This window comes from Choloepus didactylus, chromosome 11 (genome assembly GCF_015220235.1).
Source record: "Choloepus didactylus isolate mChoDid1 chromosome 11, mChoDid1.pri, whole genome shotgun sequence".
Lineage (NCBI taxonomy): Eukaryota > Metazoa > Chordata > Mammalia > Pilosa > Megalonychidae > Choloepus > Choloepus didactylus.
In genome coordinates this window covers 11,857,874-11,879,202 of record NC_051317.1, presented here as the reverse complement: position 1 = coordinate 11,879,202, position 21,329 = coordinate 11,857,874, and the positions used below count along the sequence as shown (strand labels likewise).

Here is a 21,329-nt window from a genome sequence, read left to right as displayed (position 1 = left end):
GTAGCCAAAAATATTTCCAGACACTGTCAAAGTCTCCTGGGGGGGCAAATCACCATGGTTGAGAACCACTGCTATAGAGGATACAAAGAGTATTCAGTGTAGTAGGCTACAGGGAGACAACATTCTCAGTACTGTGAGGAAATTAGTGACGGTTAGAATTATCAGCGGGAGAACCAAGCTGAGTGGGTGGTGGAAGTGAATATTCTGTTATTTCTATTTTTATTCATCAATTGTTAGGCTATACATCACAATAGATAGTAGAACACTGACTAGATAGCCCCCAAACAGGGGAAACCTGAGCTTTCTAAGCCTTATCTGTAACATGGGTATACTAATGCCAACCCCACAGGGCTCTGGGAAGATTAAATAAGATAACACACCTAAAGCTTCTGAACAGAACTTAGCACATAGGATATATTTAATACATAGTAGATATTGTTGTTACTATTATTGTAGAGGCAGAATCACTTGTGCTCTTTCTCTCCACAAGAGGGAACTTCCAACCCTGTCCACTTTCTTCCTGGTTCCCTCTGCAAGGGAAGGGAAGAAGCTTATCAAACTGATCAGCACCCGAAACACTGACAGGAAGTCAGTGATCACTGGAGGTCAGGATGATTGTACTCTGAAGAGTTTCAGTCTCCTCCTTGAACCTCTGCCTTCCTGTCATCACGTGGTAACCAGAAGTAGGCAAGGCTAGCCACTAGGAGGCTGTTAGCCTCTTGCTCTCTTTTTGATTCAAGGCTCATGGGTGGGGGCAGTGGACTTAGGGCCCCTCTTGGGGCTTGGCCATCCCTCTTCTCCTACAGGCATGTTTTGGACACTGGGATCAAGACTTGGATGGTGAGAGGACAGAGACGATGAGAGAGAGGGAGAGGGAGAGAGAAGAGCAGAGTAGTATAATTTAGGCTTCAGCCTAACCTTTTAACCATAGCTGGGGCAACATTTTCACAGCTATCAACAATATATACTTTGAATCCCTTTTTGCTCTCAGTGTTTTACTATCTATTGTGATGTATAGCCCAACACAATTTTCTTGGGAAATCTATGAAGTGGTAGATTGATAAGAAGAGCTGGGTTGGGCTTCTTAGGGTCCCAGACTCTATTCTCAAATTTACCAACCAATCAACAAGCTAAATCCCTAATAATTTAAATTATATGATCTTTAAAGTTCCTTTCATCAATAAAAATTTATGATTCTATTTATGAATCTGTAAAAGAAGGTTGGACTTACCTTCTAAGGGTCTTTTTAAGCTCTAAATATTTTCTCTGTGTTTTCCTTATTGTCTGACTTTGAATAGAATTTTAGGCACAGACACTGCTAAATATTTTGTACCATTCAGGATAATGTAAGCCCTGCTGGGATCTGTTGGGTGGATCAATACATATTATATATTTTTCAGAGCAGCTTCTGTAATGACAATTTATATTTTGAATAACACCTTAATCCTTAAGTTGTATCAAGAAAGAAACACATTTTGTTTTGTTTGAATTTTTTTTTTAATTTTTTGATAAAGTTAAAAAAAAACCTGTTGCATTAAAAAAATTAGCTTCAGTGTAGTTATTTTAGGTTATTTGGTTTTTCTTATGCCTTTGTTTTATTATGGTTCATTAATTTTCTTGGGGTATGGTAGGAACCTGTTAGAAGCAAAGTAGTTATTTTAGGTTATTTGTTTTCCTTAATCCTTTGCTTTGTTTTGTTTGAAATGTTGTGTGTTTTTTTGTGTTTTTTTTTTAAAGTTTACAATAAATAAAGTTAAAAAAAATAGTGGCTGAGGTTCAGGAAAAAAAAGGAAATGCAGTCAAGCATAATAACTATTCTCTAACCCTAATAATAAGAGAATATCTTTGTTACCCCTGAATGATGTATCATAATTATCTTTCACTGAGTGTATAAAGAGGAAATAAAATAGAGCTAGTATTTTTTTAAGGGGTGTTTCTTATCCATGTGTCTTACTGGACTCAGTAAGGAATGGGTGACTATCTGAGGTCTTCCTAAATCTGATCTTTCCAAACACCAGAGCTTACATTTTGTAGACACCTATAGTAGAAACAGGCTGTGCAAGAACTGTCACTATGTCTGTGCTGGGGGATAGCCATCTGTCCACTCTCTCCCTCCTACCATCTGTCTACTCTCTCTTTTTACCACCTCCATGGAAATATTTCACTCTCCACCTTCCATCCTCACCAAAAAGCAATTGTTTTCCAGTCAGAAACACCTTCTTCCAGAGATCACAAAGAAATCTGAATAGGGCACCTACTCCCTTAATTCTAAGGAGCCACTACCACTAAAACCACCACTGAGGCCATGACCAAGGCCATGCTTAGGGCATCTCGGATCCTGTCTCAAGTGCTTGGCACACATTCTCAGAGTTGTATTCTTAGGTAAAAGAAGACAGGACCAGCAATTTTAGAATATGGCTCCCAAATTCTAAACATCAAGAAAGCGATCAATTTCCATTCTTATTCTTGGCAAATCAGACTGCCCGAGCACCCTGTTACCCTCAGACCGTAAGTTAACAAGCTCCATATACTGACTTCTAACAAGAACTTTACAAACACTTATAACAACATTGCTGATATTTCAGTGAAAGGAGGTGTGTCTGGGTTTTAAATTGTGTACACATGGCTTGAAATAATCAATAACCAAGCAGGTTAGAATCCTATTTTTCCTAAGGCCTTGTTTCTGGATAGGCCAAATACACCATACCCAGGGATAAAAAGTGCTGTGATTATCCTTAATATCCCAATCAGCAAAATTAGGAATTTCTGCTTACCAGGCCAGGGTTCCCATACTTTCAGTACAGTGACATTTCCAAAGACACTTGGGGGGCTGTCTTAGTTTGTTAGGGCTGCCGTCATCAAGTAACACAGACTAGTTAGCTTAAATGACAGCGATGTGTTATCTCGGTCCTGGGGACTGCAAGTCCATAACCGAGGTGTCGATTGATCATGGTTCCACTTCAGGAGGGGAGTCCATCCCATTCCTCTCCCCTAGCTTCTGGTCGGTGGTCTGTGATAGAAGGCGTTCCTGGGCATGATTTAATCTCTGCCTCTGTCACATGCCGCCTCTCTCTTTGGCTTTCTCTGTCTGTGGCCTAATTTCCCTCTTTTTAAGAGAAAACCGATGTTTAGAAAGATTATGCTATTTGCTGAAATTCATATTGCTATAAATGGTGAAGCCAGGAATGTAACTCAGGTCTGCCCATAATCCACATTGGTAACTAACTTATACTTCCTTTCCTCTTTATCTGGGAGATTGTCCACAATTTCTCCGACAATCCATGCCTCAAGGCCCAAAGCAAGGTTCTTTTCTTCCTTTTCCTGGCCCACAGGGAATTTCATCTCTTCTGAACTCCTCCAGTATTTTATAAGTACCACATTAGGCATTATTCTCTCATTTGCCAGTATGTTACATGTGCCCTGACTCTTCAGATAATGTGTAAGCTAGCTGGGATCCCACAGGCATGCAAGAGATAATGAGGAAACAATTTTAGTCAATTAAGAGCATCCTAGTTTAATAGCTGGTAAACATATGACAGGTGGAATTTTCCAGAAAGCTACCCAGAGCTTTGAGAACACCCAGAAGGAAGCATTAAGAAAGCTAATGGATATACTTAGCTTGAAATACTACCTCAACTAGCTTACTATTCATTCTTTATTTCCACAAATGCTTATTGAGCATGTAAGTGATGTCACACACCATGAGAAGCACCAGGGATACAGAGATAAATAAAACAGATTCCACAGGTGAGGGTCCCTGAAACAGAGCCTCAGTTATGAATCGGCACTTTCAATGAGAACTCTTCCCAATGTCATGGAAACACAAGTGCCCATGAGGCCACTCTGAACATCTCCCATTGAACTTGCTCCTTTCAGCACAAGATGTACACCTCCCGCTGCACATTCAAAGGCCAGAGGCTCCTTGGATGAAGTTGGAGCAGAACGTGGCACATTTGTTTAACAGAGGAGGGAAGATGATCATTTTAAGTCCTTGGCAAATTTCATTGTCTTTATAGATCCAATCCCATCTTCGAGCCCCACCTCTCTTCCCTCTCCTCCAAAAGGTTTCTTTGCCAGTTTGAATGTATTATGTCCCCCCAAATGCCATTATCTTTGATGTAATCTTGTGTGGGCAGAGGTATTTTGTGTTGATTAGATTGTAATTCTTTGATTGAGTGTTTCCATGGAGATGTGACCCACCCAACTGTAGGTGATAACTCTGATAGGGTGATTTCCATGTACATGTGGCCCCGCCCATTCAGCGTGGGCCTTGATTCGTTTGCTGGAGCACTATAGAAGCTCAGACAGAAGGAGAAAAGTTGCTACAGCCAAGAGGGACACTTTGAAGAATGCACAGGAGTTGAGAGAGTAGCTGCAGATGAGAGACAGTTTGAAGATGGCCGTTGAAAGCAGAGTCTTGCTCCGGAGAAGCTAAGAGAGGACAAACACCCCAAGAGCAATGCGAGTGACATTTTGAAGAGGAGCTGCAGCCTAGAGAAGTATGTCCTGGGAGAAAGCCATTTTGAAACCAGAACTTGGAGCAGACTCCAGCCACGTGCCTCCCCAGCTAACAGAGGTTTTCCGGATGCCATTGGCCATACTCCAGTGAAGGTACCCAATTGTTGATGACTTACCTTGGACACTTTATGGCCTTAAGACTGTAACTTTGTGACCAAATAAACCCCCTTTATAAAAGCCGATCCATTTTGGATATTTTGCACAACAGGCAGTATCAGCAAACTAGAACAGTTTCTAAGACTGCCCTCTTGACAAGCTTCTCCTCTGCCTGGCTGTATTTGTTATGAAGATTGCCAGAAGAGGTGAAAATGTGCCTTACATAAGAAAGAGAGCAGAGTACCTGGAAGCTAGAAGGGCCCACATTTCACAGCTGCTGTACATTTGACAAGAACCATGCAATTGCCCTATTACATTGAATGGCTGCAGTCTCCATCTGCACTAGTCATCTCCAGATAGGCTGGGCACTTGTACAGCCAATAGCCTGCAGGTGTGCAAATAAACACTCACAGTCCACACCAGATGTCAGGGCCTAATTAAAACATAGCATGAAAGTGCTGTTCCCTGGGAACTCAGCAATCAGTGCTGTGGTACAGTGGCAGGCAGTGGCAAAAGCAGAATATTTAATTCTAACTGTAGAAGCGAATGCTGTAAGAAATCCACCAAGGAGTAGAAAGTCAAAATGAAACACTGGAACCAATGAGTGTTTCCAGGTTTTAGGCCAGGGACAGAGACTCAGAGTTTAGGATCCCAGCTTGACTTTCAGATCCTGGAGTCATACTGCCCTGATTACTGGGCATGTTGTGCATTTCAAAATTTTGTCCTTGTGGGCAGCCCCGTCACCTAGGTTCTGAGAGGAGTTCTAAAGGCTTAAAAGAACAGAGCAGCTGAAGAGTTGTCAATCACCAAAATAGCATGCAAAGAGAAGCAAGAGGAAGTACTTGCACTTTAAAGTGCATAGTAGCCCAAGTATGTGATGATAAGATGCTTTATAATCACTTAAGAATTTACCAAAACCCTTTTCCTCTCTCTTCTTTCCTAATGTATTCTCTTTGCTTCTCTTCTCCCTCTCCTTCTCTCTCCTCTATGGATGCCAATTTGCCAGTCACCCTTACTCTGCATTCCTATCTTCCCTTCTCTGCTCTTTTCCCCTGACCCTGCCTTCTCACCTTTCTTCTCCTCCTTGCTCCAGTTTTTTTTTTGGACCTTGGAATTAAAAAAGACCTGAGTGTGAGTTCTGGGCCTAGCAGATTTTCATTTTCTTTGAACAGAATACCTTTTTTTTTTTTTCCTATTCCCTAGGCTTAACTTAAAAATCAGATGAATTCAAGTACAAGGTACTTCCTCAAAAAGCAGAACTGAGCCATTAAAATCTGGGTAGCTCTCAATTTATTTCCTCATGGACCTTAAAAAGCACTCTCTTTCACTTAAAGGGGGTCTTTCCACATTCTTACTGCAGCATTTCCCAGTGTGTGGTTTTTATTTCTGGTGATACATGTGGTAATTTTGGTCAGGATATTTTATTCTAATAGTTGTACGTTTATTTCAATGTGGTCTTAGAGAAAAATGAAAAGAATACATCAACACCAAGATTTCATGGGCAAGAAAAAAGAAGTTGATTTAAAGAATACTAAGTAAACCATAGAATAGATGATACATAGATATGGCAAAAATCACAAAGGTGGTACTTGAATGACTACAGATTTAGAGGGAATGGATCTTTCTGTAGGGTCTGTATTGCATACTCACCTTATATTGTGTGGACACCACACACTTGGTCCAAAATTATGCTGTGATCCATTACCTATCATGTCACTGCTCCTGAAAGTTACTGAGGATTTCAGCGGTTAAGAGATTTGCCCAAGGAGATGGAACTGGGATTTGAATCAAGGCTCTGCCTTCAGTTCTGAAGCCACTCATCTTCAATTATATCACAAAGCCCCTAAAAGGATGTGCAGTGCCTGTCCATGTTAAGCTTGCCAGAAATGACAGATATTCACCATCATTATAATTAATGAAAACACATCCTTAAACTCTCCTATTCGCCATATGAGGCAAATGTTTCCCTCTCCCTTTTGCAGGTCATAAAATAGGCATAGAAATGTTAAGTGACTTACAGCAAATATTGAGGAGTATTTGAGATTCTCCCTATAGAGCCTAATAATACAGTATCATTAATATCTCTAATTCTCTGTATTGCTAAGTGCTAGTCAAGGACCTTGGGTGCTCATATTTGAGGTATGATTATAAAACAATGAGAATAATGTTTAAAGAATTCCTTTATAAGCCACGCATAAAGAAGTCATTCTTATTGTTTTACTGTCTCATCTTGTTTTGACCAAAGCCAGAGTTGATGAGAAAACGTATCTATGGTAGGAAGAAGTCTAGGATGGCACCCAAGTTCCCAGTCCGTGGTGGACACACAGTTTCTCCCCATTATTCAATCAAACACGCTTCTAGGTGCTGTTAAGAAAGAATTTTGCAGATGCAAAAAACATCCCAAATCAGTTGCCCTTTAGGGAGATGATCCAGGGTAAGCCTGACAAATAAGGTGAGCCTTAGAAGGGACTGGGCTCTTCCTGGTAAAAGAGATTTGAAGCATCTCAGGAGAGGGATTTGATGGAGAGAGATTTCCATTGCTGGCTTTGAATATGGATTGATGAAGGGGGTCACCTGGCAAGAAATGTAGCTGGCCTCTAGCTGAGAATAGTCTCCAGCGCTGACAACTAGCGAGGAAATGGGACCATCATTGCTATAACAGCAAGGAGCTGAATTCTGCTAACAACCTGAATAAGCTTGGAAGTGGATTCTTCCCCAGAGCCTTCAGAGAGGAACACAGCCCAGCTGACACCTTGATTTCAGCCTTGTATGACCCTGAGTAGAGGACCCAATCATGCCTCGTCTGGACTTTTAACCTATAGAAACTATGAAATAATGAATGGGTGTTATGTTATTTTACGTTAGTAAGTTTCTGGTAATTTGTTACACAGAAATAAAAAAAAAAACTAATACAGTGCCTAAAGTCCTAAATGGCATCCATAACTATAAAATGCAACATTATTATAGACTTAAATGCACTCAACTGAATCATTCAGTATGTTTTTCACATTTAGATTGTGAGTAAATCTTACTGCTTATAAAAGTCAAACCCACACTTTAATATAATTATAACAATATCTAACCTTCATTGAACAATTGCTATGTATTCATTGGGCTAAGTGCTTAATGTCCATTAAATAATTTAATCTTCACAATCTTAGAAATTGGACACATTATGAATCCCTATTTTACAGCTGAGTAAAGTGGAGAGTACAGAAATATTGAGGACAACAAATATTCTGTTATTTAAAGGAAAAGTCATTATTAATATTTATGGCATTCATTAGAAACAAATTTTACTTTCTTAGTAAAGGTAGGATTCTTCTACCTGTCTTTTTTATATGCCTTTACACTCATCTCAGAATCATGCCCCTCCCTCACCCTTACATGCCCTCATCCTTAAGATGATGAGAAATAAAAATAAATGATAAATAAGAATAAAAGGTAACCAAGAGTACTGTCCTTCTAGGACTGCTGAAGTAAGTTATCTCAACGCTCAGCACTGTTCCTGGAAAGTGACTGGCTATCAAAGAGAAGTAGCTCTTCTTAAGACCATCCTGGTGGCTTCGTGTGCCAGGTTTGCTCCTCTGATGTGTTCCTTTCCTGGGCACTGCCTATCACTCAGGAAGCCACATGGAGGTGGTGTCTGTGGGATGGAGTTGGGATGCCTTGGCTGTGGCCCTATGTTTTAAAAAGTCAGGCTTCTATTGGGGGAAGTCAGAGATGCTTTGACACTCAAACAGATTCCTAAATATCCCTGAGTTTGCTGTTCTGAACTGAAATCCACAGTGTAAATCCTTAGGGAGAAATCTGTTGATGGCTCTCAATTTTTGCTAACACGTAGTAGATAAGGTCCACGTGGAACACACTTGAAATAATTAACTAGAAAACTCTTCCATTTTTTCTCTTAATTTTATTGCAATGACTTAGTGGGAAGGTCATTGGACTGGAAATCAGAAAAACTGAGGGTGAATGATGTCATTGTTATCACTGCTAATTAGTTCTGTGATTCTGTGATCTTCTGGAGGTTTCTTAGCTTCTCCAGAGCTCAGATCAGGGGCTCCCCAAGATCATTCTAAGGTTTGATGCTAATTGGGTTGCTTAAGAATCACCTGAGGGGCTTTGAGAAGTAAAGAAGCCAGGTCCCTATCCTCAGAGATCCTGAAAAATAGCTGTAGTCTTTGCTGATGGAAGCACTGTAATTTTATCCTAAACAGACTCTGTAATTGCAAACCAAAGGAGCGGGGAGGTCTATAATGTTGACAGCCTGAAAGCAGGCAGCCGGGCACAGGAATGCCTGGGTCCTAGCCATAGGCATTTTTGAAAGCTCCACATATGACACTCATGTTCACATAGGTTTGGGACCTCTGGGTGACGTGATTTCTGGGGTCATTTCCAGCCCTGTTGGAATGATATTACTACTAATAATGAGATTTCTCATTCGTTCAGCTCAATACTTTATGTTCTATTTGTTAGGTGCATTAGCATCTCCATCATATGGTTGAGGAGTTACAGACTCAGAGCAGTTAATTAATTTTCCCAGCATCACACTGTTAGGAAGTGGTGGATCTAGGCCTCGCACCCCATTCTATCTAACTCTTGATTACCCCACCACAGTTTATGATTTAGCAGTGTAGTGACAAGTTCTGGGTGAGAACATTTGAGCAGTCTAGAAACATCTTGCCTTTGTTTCTGTGAGGGATCACGTGTGGGACAGATATTCCTATTTTCTGCTGCCTGCTCTCAATTCACAGACATCTCAGCTCCTTTGTGCAATTACAGAGTCTGACTGGGTAAAAGCATGGTGCTTCCATTAGCAACGATGACAGCTACTTACCAAAGCTAAGATGGTGGCCCTGACGGTTGTTGGATCATTTGTCATGGTAAGGATTTCTGTAAATTTTTGTGAATCACAAATATAGCTTTCTTCTCTCTTCTGTTTATTCATCTACAGACTGCAGATTTAGTGTTTTCCTCCACAGGTAGGAAAATGCAGCAGAGTTTCCTAAAGGCTCAAATTAAGGATGCTTTCTCCAACAGTGGTTGATTAGAAGCTTTACCACTGCACCCCAGGAGCTGGATGCACAGAGTAAATAACATTGGTTTTCAGGTCTGCCCTATAGACGGGATCAGAAGTCCTGGCAACATAATGAGGACTGAGTATTTGCCAGGTTGTACTGGCTGGGCTAGGCTCTCTTCACACATCATCTTATTTCACCCAGAGAAGCAGCTAAGGTCTAACCATGTGCTAGGAGCAGAAGGACCCAGAGTTCTGGTTCTGTTTTTTCCATCAAGTTGCTGTGTGACTTTAGGCAGATCTCTTAACCTCTCTGGATCTTCAGAGTTTCCCCATCTGTAAAATGGGTTTAAAATATCCTATGTCCCTTCCTTTGGTGCCATGGGACTCAAATGAGACCCTTTATCTGCATGCCTTTGGGAAAGGATGAAGTCTTTCACCAATATGCATCTCTATTACTTGCGCTCGGCTTCAAGCACAGTCCTGGGGCCATTCTTTGTTTTCCTGAGGTTATTTTCTGCCTTGGGAGGCAGTTGGGGAGTTTATCCATGAAGGACTTATGCTTTATATCCTTAATTCTGGGTTGGGAACAAGAATACAAATCTAGTCTCCATTTTTTGCTGGGTGTTCCCTTTTGTAAGTAACACACACCTAAACTCAGGCTCCAGCTGTGTCTGGCTTTTCCTGTTTGTGAAGGGCAGGGGCTCTTTGTTTTCTGCAGGGAGCATCTCTTCTCTGCCTCCCCCCACCCCCACCCCTTACCTAAATCTTTCCATCTCTGCCTTGTTTTTACTCCTAGTCAACAGTCTCACTGTGCTTTGGGGTTGTGCAGGCTCTCACTGGCTGGTAACTATGAGCCATGAATAAAGCAAGCAAATGGGGGAAAACCATGCTGTTGGCATTTTACTTACTGCCAGCATCCCTGGACCAACTGGGTGCCTGTGGAGTTTCAGATGAATCTTCTGAATCAGTGTGGAGCAGAAATGAAGTCTGTTCTAATTCTTTGAGCACAGCCCTCTCGGTGATCTCCAGCAGCTCTGCAGAAGTCAGCAGGCCATGTCTACGTTTATCAGCCAGGCTCCGGGGCTTGCCCCTGCCCGTATCTTCCCAGGCCATGTCTGTCTGCACCCAGCCAAGTCAAACTCCGTTTCCAAGGGCTGAAGGATGTCAGTATCTGCAACTGGCAGATCTAATTGAGCTTGCTGTTTCATGCAGGGATCCTTGAAAATGCAACTAAGCAGGGCTTAGGAGAGCAGATTTAGTTAAATCCTGCTGCCTGATTTTAATTAGGTAGTGCCTGATTTCTTTGTTTCTATGGTTAAATGTCTCTTCTAGTATTTGTTTTTGATCTGGAGTGAAACTACAGAAGCTCAAGACATTTAAAAAAAGGGAGGAGGGGACACCTTGTGTGTGATTAGACATAGGCTGCAGTTTTTGTTTTTGTTTTCAGCTTCTTGTTTTAGCTCTGACCCTGATCACAAGTCTCTCTGACTCCTTGAAAACAATATAATAAATGCACTACTATGCTGGCTCTGGAGTTAGACTGCTTGGGTTCAAATCTCAGGTCCACTGTTTACTAGCTACCTGACCTCCACAAATCATTCTGCCTTCTGCAGGCCTCAGATTTCTAATTTGTAAAATGGTAAAAGTAGAAGCTGCTGGGAAGAGCAAATGAGCACCCAATAGCATCCAATAAAAAGTAGCTATTATGGTTACTGTCAAGAGCCAGGAGGCATTTTACCTAGGTGCCCTGAGGTAGTTTTACAAAGGGAGTGGGTGGTAGGTATGTCAAGAAGCCGCATGGCATCTCATTAGACAGTAAATTCTGTGAGAGCCAGAATTGTGCTTTGCTCTAATCCCGGTGCTCGGAACATAGGAGATACCCAATAAATATTTGTGGAATTAATGAGGCAGGCAGACCTGAGTTTAAATCCCAGTTATGCTACTTTTGGGCTTGGGCAAGTTATTTCTCTTCTTTGATTCTCAGTTTACACATTTATGAAATGGGGAGAATGATCATCTTTCAGGGGCAACTACAAAAATAGCCAGCCTGTACTGTGTGCTTACTCTACACCGGGCACTGGGCTAACTATTTTACATGGGTTATCTCATTTTGTCTTTACAACAGTCCCATGAGGTAGGTGCAATTCCTGCTCTGTTTTGTAGATGATGTCACTGATGCTCGGAGAGGTCAAGGAATGTGCCAGGGTAACAGCTGCTGAGCGACGGAGCCGGGGTTCCAAACCAGTTAGACTGACTCCAGCACCCTCATTCCTAATCACGGTGCTCTATTGTCTCAACAGACTTGGGATATACTGGTAGATTCTGCTGCTATTATTGGGATTGCCAAAGATTTCCCCCCTGTGACACTTGGTGCAAGGGGAAGAGTCAGTCAGCCTCTTTGTCTGGATGCTTGTAGCAATATGCTTGAAAAATCTTGCCCAGTCAGAACACAGAGGCCAAGATTTCAGTGTGTATATCTGCCATCCTGGGCAGAATACTGATTTGAAAATCAAAGTTAACACGTGTCTTGAGAAGGCATTCACTTGGGCAAATGTTAATAATTCCCACATGCAGCTGGCCAGGAAGGCAAGAGGAAGGGGTGGATTTCCACATCTGTTGAGCTCTGAATGATCTGATGAGATGGGGATGAAACAAAATAAAGGCAGATGCCCCTTGCCCCCCAAAATGTGATGCGAAATCACCAAGCTGCAGAAAGTGCAAGATGGATGAGGCCTTAGAAGCCATCTTGTCCCAATGAGGAAAGAGGACCAGAGAGGCTGGGAGATTCAGAGCTAAAGAAGGGATGGTGGTAACCCTGAGGAAGGCTGTGCTTGAACTCCCCCTGGAGTGGGCACCTATGGGTTTTGCCTGGCCGGCATCCATTCCCCTGTTTTATGGTGAAAGCACCTTGATTTGAGGAACCACTCCCGCAGTCCAGGTACCCTGTCTTGAAGCTGGTGCTCTCCCATCACTGCACACTGCTGCTGTTCAAGGCCACCCCAGCTCCCCTGGATAATCCTGCTGCCCAAGGCCTCATAGCTAGTCCACGGCAGAGTTCTTCCATGTGTTTCCCGAGACTGGATTGGAAAATCCAAAGATGGAAGATGGTAGCTTAGTTTCTCTAGTCTTCCATGAAAATCGTACAGTACTTCTCTCTTAGGAGCATGGTAAGGCTTATTTAGCTAAGGCATCAAGTTTTGGAGCAGGGGGAGCACTGTCAGAGAATTTTATAGGAGAGTGCAGATGGAGGGTGTATCTTCCTGTTATTCAATGCTGCTACCTGCAAGATGGCCCCAGCAATGACTACATGGTCCCTAAATAGTTAGAAAAGTGCTATTAAACAACAACATTGAATGGAAAATGCTTTCCAAAATAGTTCTTTCCAAAGGATATATTTATTGCAGCATGGTTTATAAAGGCAAAAAATTGGAATCAACCTAAATATCCATCAATAGGGGATAGGTCACGTAAATTTTGGTACATTCACACTACAGAATATTATGTAACCAAAAAGAAGAATGAGAAAGCACTATATGTACTAATTTAGAAGCACATCCAAGAAATAATCAGTGAAAAAAACCCAGTGCATATACCATTTCAGTTACAAAAATAAAAGAACACTCAGACATATTTGTTAAACCATAGTCACTCACTGGAGGGATACCCACACACAGAGTCATTGCTTTGGGAGAGGAGAGCTAAGCAGTTAAAGAAAGGATCTGTGGAAAGCTTAATTTTCACTAAATATTCATAATGCATTAAAATATTTTTACGACATACATGAATTATCTATTTAAAATAAACACACGAACAATTTTAAAGCAATAATAGATAGTCCTTTCTAAGCCTCACTTAGAAACTGTATCAGAACTTTCCTCCATCCCTCAACCCAGATCAGGAGGTAGAACTTAAAGGCATTTTATTTTCTTCCAAAGTGAAGCCCCACAGCTTCCAGGCAAGGAGAAAGGGTGCTCCAATCCAACAATGACCTTCCTTAAGCCATGTGATGACACAAAGTGAGAGCAAAGAGTTGTCCAAACACCCACTCGTTCAATATTTCACCTGACATTCAGAATGGGTTGAGATGGAGTCTGGCAACTGATTTTCTCCCCTCTGTTTTAATTGACTGCGCAGTAGAAATTTCCAGCTGTATCTCCAATCAGCACACTTGCTTGTCTACTAGAGAGTCACACTACTGTCAGTTCAGTAGCTCCAAAGTTGGTGTGACTCCAAAGGTAGGCAAGACAATTCATTGTGGTATGGGTAAAAGTATTTCTATTCATAATAACTCTTATCTGAAAAAGTAAGCTTTATTGACATGCACTTTATAAATAAATATGCACACAGTAAGGGTGTATGCTGAAAAACTTTTGCTAATAACGAATGTTGTCAAAACATTTTGGAGCCCACTCTATAGAATAATTCTAGAGATTGCAAATGGCATGGTAACAATAAAATCAGTTTTAAAGTTAGATGATTACTTTAACTGGGTCTAAATCCTGGAAGTGACTTTGTCTCTCTATGCTCAAATCTTCACCTTTGTAACCGGAATAATAATAGTGTATATTTCAGGAGGTTGTGGTGGAGATAAATAGGATAATGCATGTGTGATAGGTAAGTTATAAAACGGATTCCAGTGATTCCCACCTTGAGTGGTTATAGTGACTTACTTCCAATAAATAGAAACTGATGGGATGTCACTTTTATAATTAGCTTATAAGAGACTGACTTCCCTCTTGTTGACATTCTCTACTAACAGAGAAGACCACCTGGCAAGGAACTGAGGGCTGCCTCTGAGCAATGGCCTGAGAAGCACTAAGGTCCTTGGTGCTATTGCCCTTGAGGAAGTCAATGCTGCCAATAACCATATTCATGAGCTTGGAAATGCATAGTTCCCCAGTCAAGCTTTCACATGAAACTGAAGCCTCAGACAATACCTTGATTGTGGTCTTGTGTGAGACCTTGAGAGAAGAGTTCAATAAGCTGATGTTGGACTCTTAAGGAAGAAACTGTGAGATAAATACTATTGTCTTAAGTTGCCAAGTTTTGGACTAATTTGTTATGCAGCATTAGATTACCAACACACCTATCAAGTAGCTTAATGCATGGCATGTAAATTTTTAGTAAATATTGGTATGAAAAATTATATCTCATGTCCATTGCAAACATCACTGATGAATCACAAAATACTTCCTCTTGGTGAACCCAGATGTAGCCTCAGTATTCTTAACACATAACTCCAGGAAGCTGTCAACTGCTTTAATGAAACCTGAAAATTCCGATCTAGTCAATACTTATTATTATACAGACAGGCAGGTTGAGACGTACAGCTGGAGAGGTGTGTCATGATCAAGGTCACTTAGTTAATGTCAGCATACCCCTACTCAGATTTCCAGGCTCCAGCTCAGTGTTTTAATTTCTTTTTAAATTATCTTTCTCTCGCTGTAGCCTTAAAAACAGTAGATGCCCAACACCCGATGACTCCCCAAACACAATTTCTCCCTGGGCAAGAATGAAATGGCGTGGTAACAATAACATCAGTTTTAAAGTTAGATGGAGTGATGGTTGGATGCCACCTTAGATCATCTGACTTATATGGAAGAAAGACCTTCAATGCTACTGATCTATTTCAGGACCTCTGAAGGGCTAACAGCCCCCAAACACCTCTTCACTTTTCTCATGTGTGATATTCCTTTAATTGGATACCTAGTCTTTCTTTCATGGTGAGAGATACAACTAAAAATAATTAGAACAAATCTGTGAATGTATACAAAATTATTAATGGCTGACATCATCTGTTGTCCCAAGAATAGATTTTGCTCTAGGGAAGGGTGAGATAGAGCCTGAAAGTACTGGCAACCTTAAGGGAACAGAGGAGATATGCCCAGGGGAGGCTGGGAGCACCAAAGATTGCCCTGTCCGATCCTTCCTTTTTACCAAGAATTGGCCTTATTCTAGGCCTGCCATTTTGAACAAGTGAAAGAAAGTGCGTTGAAAAAAAGAAATGCTCTAAAAGTTGTTTTTAAATATAGAGAATTTCCTTCAAATCTTTTGGTTTTCTTTGCCCAACACAATAATGATGTGAGCCAGTGGAATAATGCATTTTAGTTAGTTATTCTCTACTTCACTATGAATTGCATTTTGCTGATTAAAGCAGGGAGCTATTTTAGGGAAAGATGATCCCAAATAATTATTATTTAGATCTGTAATGTGCATACCAAATGCCTAAGGATCTTGAGAAGAATGTGTATTCTGATTCAGTAGGTCTGGGAAGGGCCTGAGAGTCTACATTTCTAAGGAGCTTCAGGGCGATGCTGATACTGCTGATCTGCAGACCACAAATTGAGTAGACAAATAGCTCTCTCTCTATCTTGGGATATGTTTGAAAGACTCTAGGGTCATTGCTGCTCAAAGCCAGAGCCTATGTCCTTGTTAGTTTGTGATGCATGTAGGGAGGCTCTCTGTTCACCTAGCTCTTTTGCTGGGTGCAGAACTGCAGGTGGACATCAGGAGAATTCAGGAGCATGAAAACTCCTCTCACTTTTCTGGGATGGATGACAAGAATTTAAGAAACCTAGCTAAAACTCCAAATGATATGACAGAAAACATCTTTGGAAATCGAAAAGGCAAATAAATACCATTTATGGAAAGAGAAAAAATATCTCATCTTTCTGGCATGTTTTGGAGCAAATCAAACTGGTACAACATTATAGAATCCATCCATTTTGCAAGGGATAGAATTTAATATAAAGGCACATCTCTAAGTACATCCTACTTCTATTTTCATAATGTCACAGAACCTCACCTTGTTTAGAAAGGGAAGTGGAAGGTAAAAATAAATAAATCAAATGCTGATCATAAAAATAGGTTGAGGTCAATGTCATAGGTTGAGTGAATTACATTAGAGAAAAACTCTTTTGTGTCAGGAATGACCCATTTACAACCTGTTCCTTATGCAGTACTTCCTGAGGTGGAATCATATTTTGCTCCAAGATAGTGGGGTAACAACTGCAATTTTATGTCCCCATACTTCCATTGTTGTGGGATGGAGAATATAATAGGCAAAAGAATTACCAGGAGTGAGGTGGGAAGATTGGGAAGAGAATAGACTCCCCAAGAGGTTCATTCTTTAGAAACTTCCTTCCAAATTCTTTTCTTTCATAAAAGATTTTCTATATAATTCATTCACTCTTTCATGCCCAAATTATATTTACACAGTAACATAAATATGTCAGGCACTCATTATACACTGATGGACAACAACAAAACCAGACCTGGCTCCTACCTGCAGGGAGCTTACTGTCTAGACAAAGCGCACACAGATAGTGCCTTTTGCATGCACAAAAATAAATAAAATGATTGCCTGTAATAACAGTAATTCCTTTGTTTTTCTGTGATAGCTCAGGACAAAAATGTGGCATAAGCAAGTTCACTTTTGGCTCTTTGTCCCATTTTCTTCCTCCTACCATTTCCTTCTCCCTTCTGTAGGACCCCAAGGCCTCAAAGGCAAATTTAGAGCCTACTGAGAGGCCCTTGCTCTGAGATGTCCAAGAACAGTGTCAAGGTTCCAGTGCTGGTGAATTCTACTAAAAAAATTAAAGAAGTAACACCAATCCTTTTTGATGCTTCCAAAAAAATAAAGAGGAGAGAACAATGTCTTAACCCATTCTATGAGCCTAGCACTACCCTGATAGTGAAGCCAAGCAAAGATACTGCAAGAAAACAAAATGAAAGACTGGTATTCCTTATGAATACATACCCAAAAATCCTCAACAAAATACTAGCAAACTGAATTCAGCAGCTTATTAAAATGATTATGCACCATGACCCAGTAGGATTTATTACAATAATGCAAGGATGGCTCAACATATAAAAATCAATCAAAATATTATGTCAAATTAATAAAATCAAGGAAAAAATTCACGTGATCATCTCAGTCAATGCAGAAAAAGCATTTGACAAAATCCAACATCCTTTTATAATAAAAATAGTCAATCACCTAGGAATAGAAGGGAAATTCTTCAACATGACAAAGGGTATATATGAAAAACTCACAGTTAACATCATTCTCAATGGCGAAAGTCTGAAAACTTTTCCCCTAAGATCAGAAGAAGACAAGTATGCCCACTTTCTCCACTTCTATACAGCATAGTACTGGCAGTTTTATCCAGAGCAATTAGGCAAGAAAAAGTCATCCAAATTGAAAAGGAAGAAATAAAACTATCTCTATTTACAGATGACATGATATTATATGTAGAAAACCGTCAAGAATTCCTCACAAACTTGTAGAGCTAACAAATGATTTCAGCCAAGTTAGAGGAAACAAATTCAACATATAAAATTCATTTAATTTCTGTATCCCAACAATAAACAAAAAGGAAATTTCCAAAAAGGAAATTAAGAAAATGCTTCCATTTATAATAGCATCAAAAGGAATAAAATACTCAGGAATATATTTAACTAAGGAGGTGCAAGATTTGTATGCTGAAAAGTACAAATCATTGGCTGAAAGAAATTAAAGAAGACATAAATAAATGGGAAGACATCTGTGTTTATGGATTGGAAGACACTATTTTTAAGAAGATGATGCTACCCAAAGGAATATACATTTTCAATGAAATCCCTGTCAAAATCCCAATTGTGATATTTGAAGAAATGGAAAAACCCATCTAAAATTCATATGGAATTTCAAGGGAACCTGAATAGCCAAAACAATCTTGAAAAGGAAGGACAAAGTTGGAGTACTCACACATCCTGATTTTAAAATGTACTACAAAGCTATAGTAATCAAAACAGTGTGGTACTGGCATAAGGATAGACAAAGAGATGAATGGAAGAAAATTAAGAGTCCAGAAATAAGCCCCCAACTGATTTTTGACAAAGGTGCCAAGACTACTCAGTCTTCAGTGAGGAAAGAAGAGTCCCTTCAACAAATAGTGTTGGGAAAACTGGATTTCCACATGCATAGGAATGAAATTGGGTGTTTCCCTTAAACCATATACAAAAATTAACTCAAAATAGATTAAAGACACAACTATAAGATCTAAAACTATAAAACTTTTAGTAGATAACATAAGGGCAAATCTTCATGACCTTGGATTTGGCAATAATTTTTTGAGCATGACACCAAAAGCATAAGTAACAAAAGAAAAATAAATAAATTGGAATTCACTAAAATTAATAAAATTTTGTATTGGGGTTCCTATTAATTGAGTAAAAATATGATCCAAAGAATGGGAGAAAATGTTCACAAATCATATTTCTGATAAGGGTTTAGTATCCAGAATATTAAAAACTCTTACCACTCAACAACAAAAAGATAACCCAATTAAAAAATGGGCAAAGGACTTGAATAGATATTTCTCCAAAGAAAATACACAAATGACCCACAAGCACATGAGCACATGAAAAGATGCTCAACATCATCAGTCATTAGGGAAATGTAAATCAAACCACAGTGAGATACCACTTCACACCTACTAGGATGGCTATAATAATAAAAAAGAAAAAGAGAAAAATAACAAGTGTTTGAGGAATTGGAACCCTTATACATTGTTGTGGGGGCGATGTATAAAACTGCAGCTGTTGTGGAAAAACAATTTGGTACTTCCTCAAAAAGTTAAACATAGAGCTATCATACAACTGAGCAATTCCACTCATAGGTATATATCCAAAAGAATTGAAAGCTTGGACTCAAACAGATAATTGTATTAAATGAATGTTCATGGCAACATTATTGACAGTAGACAAAAGGTGGAAACAACCAAGTGTCCATCAACAGATGAGTGGATAAACAGTACATAGTTTATATGTACTGTGAAATACTATTCAGCTTTAAAAAATAGTGAAGTTCTGATAGATGCTACTGCATGCATGAACCTTGACAACATTATGCCAAGTGAAATAAACCAGGCACAAAAGGACAGATATTGTTTGATTCTACTTATATGAAATATCTAAACTAGTCAAATTCATAGAGATTGAAAGTATATTAGAGGTTACCAGGAGCTGGGGGAAACGGAGAATGGGAAATTATTGATTAATGGGTAGAGAGTTTTTGTTTAGAGTGATGAAAAATTTGGGAAATAGATAGTGGTGATGGTTGTACAACATCATGAATGTAATTAATGCTACTAAATTTTACACTTAAAAATGGTCCAAATGGCAAATTTAATGTTATATAATGTTATATATATATATATATATATATATATATATATATATATATATATATAACAATTTTAAAAAACAAATGGAGGCATCTTGAGGAAATGTTATTGTCATTTGGCTGCATAAAGCAATTACTTATACTTGAATGGTGGTTGTCAATTCATGGAATAATGAATTTGAGAGTCATTTTAATAGAATCAACTCCTAATAGTAATTTCCATGCATCAACTGGATTTCTTTAGCTAGAAAAAAATGACTTTTAACTTTACCTTTCCTGATGCTATCTATTCACACAGGTGGAGGTTTTTATTAAGCACGTAAGTATCCATGGAGTTGTGCATGTCTGTGTGAAGATCACAGACAAATCAGAAGGTCAAATTAGCAATGCATACTTAATACTGCTTTGTAGTTTTGTTTTTTTTTTCCCAATTTGGCAGCTATGTTTACTCTTTGAGGGGGAGTTTATAATTATGAAGTTGGAGAAATAGTCTGCATACGGTGTAATGATAATGCCTTGGGTTTGGTATCGAGTCAAAAGTATTTCTAAGTATTTCTTTAATTTTACCATGACTTGGAGCAGGGTGGGGAGAGGTTAGCAAAGGCTGGGTACCTGCTTTTTCTGCAGTGATGGAGTACATGGCATCTTGGAATCTGGGTACCTATACAAGCTTTCCTCTTAGAGGAAGCACTGCTGAGATTTAAATAGTATTGCCTTATCACAGATATTACTGATGGACTTGCGAATAATAATTCATCCTTGCTTTCTCCTATCTAACAAGATTTTATTGTTTTTTCAGATAACCACTTTTCTCTATGTGACTATGTGCTTCAAGGGATGTAGGTCCCATCTGCTTTGCGAGGATTGATTTAGGTGAGGCTATGGGCTGCATCCAGTTCTGGCCAATGTTGGTGGAAGTCTGCTGGGTGATGGTCTGCTGGGGGCTTTCTAGAAAGGCTTTCCTTGCTGATAAAAATATGGGAAAATACAACCTGCTGATGATGTCAGAAACCGGGTCTTGATGACATTATTGAATGACTCCATTAATCAACCATGTACCTGTTCTACCTCAGGATTTCTTGTTAGAGAGCTAATCACTTTTTTCTTATTATTTAAGCCACCTTATATCTGTGTTTTCTCTTACTTGCAGCCAATAGAACATCTTAAGTGACATGATCTTGTTGTTCCGGGGAATATAGAATGGAGAAAACTTAAGATGTAGACTTGGCATCTGATTTAATATAAGGCCAGTTGATATTTGCTTAAATGGGTCGGATGAAAGGATGGTAGTTTCATAGAGCTCATCTTGGCACCAGAGAGGATTTTATACCCTATAAACAATGAACACTAGGAAAAACTACTCACTATTCACCCCGTTGGTTTCATTGAGACAAGTGTCACCAGTCAGTCCTGATCCCGTTGTCAAAATAAGTCTGCAAGACACAGGAAGAGAAAATAAATACAAAATGTACAAGCTCAATTTGGCATGAGGCATCATTTCTCTCTAGCCCAATGGATCTAGAGTTA

General features: G+C 39.6%; 1 protein-coding gene across 1 annotated transcript in view; it reads right to left on the bottom strand.

Annotated features, from left to right (window-relative positions):
* Positions 1 to 21,329, bottom strand: part of ATP10B (ATPase phospholipid transporting 10B (putative)) — a 242,972-nt gene that overhangs the window by 175,250 nt on the left and 46,393 nt on the right. The window contains 1 exon segment of the mRNA XM_037799283.1: positions 21,168 to 21,235. The gene's annotated coding sequence lies outside the window, so the exon portion shown is untranslated.